Genomic DNA, 5,404 nt, shown 5'->3' on the forward strand with positions numbered 1-5,404 from the left:
GGCTGAGCCAGAGGAGGGCTGTCCCACTCCGCCTGGGTGTAAAGAGATGATGGGCAGGTCAGGTGGCAGGGATTCTGTCCTCGCAAGGTGAGCTCACCAGTGAGTGAGTGCTTCCCTGGCAAAGATAAATTCATTACTCACACCATTTACAATCCTTCATCAATTGTTTCTGTGAAAGTCATGCGTAAGTGAGCATTCTCAACATTTCAAGATGTCCTTTTAATTTTTCATCAATAACTTTGAACCACAAAACACATTCTTTGCAGTTAAATAAAAGCAGAAGGAATGGCAAGAGGCAGTGTTGATGATCTTCCAGATAATTAACAGTCTGTCATGGGAGCGTAAGAACATGAATAGGCCATTCAGTCCACCAAATATGCCTCTCTATTCAATACCCCATCCCCTATACCATTGGTAAGCAGTAACTGATTGATCTCTACATTTTGCTCAAGGACTGATCTTCCACAGCCCTCAGTGGTAGAGCATTTCAGAGGTACACCACCCTCATCTCAGAAAGAAATGGCATGCCCCTTATTTTCAAATTATGCCCTCTGGTTCCAGTCTCCCCAGCCAGGAGAAACATTTTACCTGCATTGACCCAGTCTATCCCTTTCAGTATTTTGCAAGTTTCAATGTGATCATAAAACATAGAACATTCCAGCGCAGTACAGGCCCTTCGGCCCTCAGTGTTGCGCCACCTTGTGGAACCAATCTGAAGCCTATCTAATCTATACCATTCCATTCTCATCCATATGTTTACTCAGTGACCATTTAAATGCCCTTAAAGCTGGCGAGTCTACTACTGTTGCAGGCAGGGTGTTCCACATCCCTACTACTCTGTCAGTAAAGAACCTACCTCTGACATGCCTATATCTTTCACCCTCAATTTAAAGCTATGTCCCCTCATGCTAGCCATCACCATCCGAGAAAAAAGGCTCTCACTGTCCACCCTTTCAAATCCTTTGATCATCTTGTATGCCTCTATTAAGTTACTTCTCGACCTTCTCTGTAATAAAAACAGCCTCAAGTCCCTCAGCCTTTCCTCATAAGACCTTCCCTCCACACCAGGCAACATCCTAGTAAATCTCCTCTGAACCTTTTCCAAAACTTTCACATCCTTCCTATAATGCAGTGACCAGAATTGTATGCAGTACTTTAAGTGCGGCCGCACCGGAGTTTTGTACAGCTGCAACATGACCTCATGGTTCTGAAACTCAATCCCTCTCCCAATAAAAGCTAACGCACCGTATGCCTTCTTAACAACCCTATCAACCCTGATAACTTTCAGGGATCTATGCACATGGATCACTTCTCATTTTCTGAAGCATTTAGAGAATACAGCCCCAGTTTGGCCAATCTCTCTTCATAGGACACTCCACCATCTCAGGACCAAGTCTTGCAAACCTTCACTGCGCTCCTTCTATGGCAATAGTATCGTTCCTGCAACACAGTTCCTATAAATAATCCCATAACAATTGGAGCTAGACTTCATTACTCCTGTATTCAAACCCTCTTCCAATAAAGGTTAATGATCCTTTAGCTTTCCTATTAGCTTGTGGTACCTGTATGTTAGCCTTCAGTTATCAACAAAGACACCGAGGTCCCTTTCCAACCTCTCACTATTTAAGGAATACTCTGCACACTTGTTTCTCCTACCAAATAACAAGACAGATGTGATTAATAGACAAAGTGGATAAAAGTGCAAGGGCCATAGAGCAAACATAGAACATAGAACAATACAGCACAGAACAGGCCCTTCGGCCCACGATGTTGTGCTGAACATTTGTCCTAGCTTAAGCACCCATCCATGTACCTATCCAATTGCCACTTAAAGGTCACCAATGATTCTGACTCTGCCACTCCCACAGGCAGCGCATTCCACGCCCCCACCACTCTCTGGGTAAAGAACCTACCCCTGACATCCCCCCATACCTTCCACCCTTCACCTTAAATTTATGTCCCCTTGTAACATTCTGTTGTACCCGGGGAAAAAGTCTCTGTCTACTCTATCTATTCCCCTGATCATCTTATAAACCTCTAACAAGTCACCCCTCATCCTTTGCCGTTCCAATGAGAAAAGGCCTAGCACTCTCAACCTATCCTCGTACGACCTATTCTCCATTCCAGGCAACATCCTGGTAAATCTCCTCTGCACCCTCTCCAAAGCTTCCACATCTTTCCTAAAATGAGGCGACCAGAACTGCACACAGTACTCCAAATGTGGCCTTACCAAGGTCCTGTACAGCTGCAACATCACCTCACGACTTTTGAATTCAATCCCTCTGCTAATGAACGCTAATACACCATAGGCCTTCTTACAAGCTCTATCCACCTGAGTGGAATTTTCAAAGATCCATGAACATAGACCCCAAGATCCCTCTGTTCCTCCACCTTCCTAAGAGCCCTACCATTAACCCTGTATTCCGCATTCTTATTTGTCCTTCCAAAATGGACAACCTCACACTTGACAGGGTTGAATTCCATCTGCCACTCCTCAGCCCAGCTCTGCATCATATCTAAGTCCCTTTGCAGCCGACAACAGCCCTCCTCAATGTCCACGAATCCACCAATCTTCGTATCATCTGCAAATTTACTGACCCACCCTTCAATTCCCTCTTCTAAGTCATTAATAAAAATTACAAACAGCAGAGGACCCAGAACTGATCCCTGCGGAACTCCACTTGTAACTGGGAACTTGTAACTTGTAAGAGGGTCACAATAGTAAAGTATAGGAATGAAAGGTGGCTTCAGAGATGCTTTAAATAGGTATAATGGAAAAGCAAGGTGGAAAAGAAGCTTGTAAAGTCTAACAAGGCAGATCGAATTGGGTTGCTGCTACTTGGAATGTTGACTTGGTTGGTGGGATCCAAGAGCGCAGATATCCATCCCACTCCCCACCAACCTTCCCTTTCCCCTCTCTCCAATAAGGGATTCCACATCCCATACCTCCTGACTTAACAGTCCAACGGGGCCATGTATCCTACAGTACCAGAACCTGGTGTCTGAGAGATAAGGAGGATGGTGAGGTTGAATCTGACCCGGTCAGGACTTTGGAATGCTGAATATAGAAACATATTATAGTTTTAATACAGAAACTTCTACAGTAGGCATGCCAACTAGGGAGGATAATCAGTCAATATAAAATATGATTCGAGGTGGCATTGCTTCTAATCACACCAATCAGAATCACATGGCACCTTGCTAACTTCTATAGTGCACCATTGAGAACATTCTGTCTGGATGTATCACTACCTGGTATACCATTCAAGATCAGAGACAGTTACAGAGAGTGTAACAGGTAGCCACCACCATCCGAGGAAAAAGGCTCTCACTGTCCACCCTTTCTAACCCTCTGATCATCTTGTATGCCTCTATTAAGTTACCTCTCGACCTTCTCTCTAATGAAAACAGCCTCAAGTCTCTCAGCCTTTCCTCATAAGACCGTCCTTCCATACCAGGCAACATCCTAGCAAATCACAAAGGCCAACCTCCCATCTATACAATCCGTCTACCAGGCCCGTTGTCAAGGAAAGGCCGCCAGCATTCTCAAAGATCCATCCCACCCTGGCAATGTTTTCCTACGACCTCTACCATCAGGGAGAAGGTACAGAAGCCTGAACACACTCACCAGCCGGTTTCAAAACAGTTTCTACCCTAACAGTGTTAGAATACTGAATGGACTCACAAACTCTTAACATTTGCCTATTTTTCTGTTTTTGCTTTTGCCACTGTTTACCTTTTATTTACTTATCTGTGCTACTTAACTCTGTGATCTGCCTGTATTGCTCACAAGACCAAGCTTTTCACCGTGCCTCAGTACACCTGACAATAAATTCAATTCAGTTCAAAAAACAAGACCATTTGGCTCCCCATTCTCATGTCAGCTTTTTGGAAGATCTGTTCAAACTGGTCCCACACCCCTTCTCTTTTCCAAACCCTTCAAATTTTTGCACCTTAAAGATAAATGCAGTTTCCTTTCAGAGCTAGAATCAAACCTGCTTCTAGCATTCTCGCGTGCAAAACTGATACTCCCCCACCCTCTCTGGTTCACTTTGCCAATTATTTTGAAGTGATCTTGTCGAGAATGTGCGCCTTTTAGCTACTGACCCTCCAGACAGTGGGAACCGATCCACCTCCCATTATTCTATCAAAACCCCTCTTAATTTGACCATTATCTTTATTTAGTCTTGAAGCATGCGCGAACATTCATGTAAAAAAGTAATCAACGAACCTCTCCAAATATCTGGGAATTCATATAATCGACGCTTGCAAATTGATCAGCAGGAAGCACTGGGGTCGAGTCTTTGACTGGAGCCTGATCTCTCTACTTTGCCCAGTGCTAATCATCACTAATGGAATTGGTTCCTGCTGCAGCTCTAATCCCTCAGTAATAACCCAAACCCTTTCTTCACAACATTGCAAAAGCTCGATTGGTATTCACGAAATATTTCAGAGAAGGTGGCAGCTGTGAGATGAAAGAGAGTCATAGACTTCTTGTTAATTCTTTAAATGTTATTTGTGAATTATTGTAGAATCCACATCTACTGATTTCGGCAGATGGCATTCAACTCAAACAGAATAACGGAGCTTGGGGGGGTGGGGGAAGAGAGAGAGAGAGAGGCGACCAACAATCTGTCAGTCACGTAAACACAGAGATATTTCAAGCAGCACAGAGTTATTGAAACTGATTGAAGGGCCGACGCACAGAGACAGACAGACACACACAAAAACACACAGCCACATACACAAACCTAGACAGCGATAGGTATATACACGCAAACACACAGCGGTAAGTACACACGTATACACGGATGCAAACAGACACGCCTACCCACAAACTGAGCTACACAAAGAGGCAAACAGACACAGACAAAAGTGAAGAGACACATACACACAAACATTGTTTCTTATGGAAAAATCATTATTCTTACAAGCCCAAACCATCACATGCCGAGTTCTCAGGTTGTTTGTTTTAGCACAGTATGACATTAATGTACATCAGCAGGAGATAAATGATGTTGGTGAAACTGAACGTGTTGCCGTTAAAGGTTTTGATCATTAATCTGTCTCAACTACTGCTTAGGTGCCCATCCATCTAGTTCTCCCAATCTGAGTGTCAATAACAAATGGTGATATCTTCCCACGTGTAATCTAACCTCAGTCTGACCTTCCCTGATGCACACATATATCCCAACATGGAGTCCAATCATCGCCTTCTTTCTCAACCCCACAACAGCTCTGCAAACCACATTGTCTCATTTAGTCTAGATATTGATTGGCGCTTTCCCATTACAAACAACTGGAGTTCAGAGGAAGGGTCACTCAACCCGAAACATTAACTCTGTTTTCCCTCCACGGGTGATGCCAGACCTACTGAGCTTTTGCAGCAATTTCTGTTTTTGTT

This window comes from Hemiscyllium ocellatum, chromosome 8, assembly GCF_020745735.1.
Source record: "Hemiscyllium ocellatum isolate sHemOce1 chromosome 8, sHemOce1.pat.X.cur, whole genome shotgun sequence".
Lineage (NCBI taxonomy): Eukaryota > Metazoa > Chordata > Chondrichthyes > Orectolobiformes > Hemiscylliidae > Hemiscyllium > Hemiscyllium ocellatum.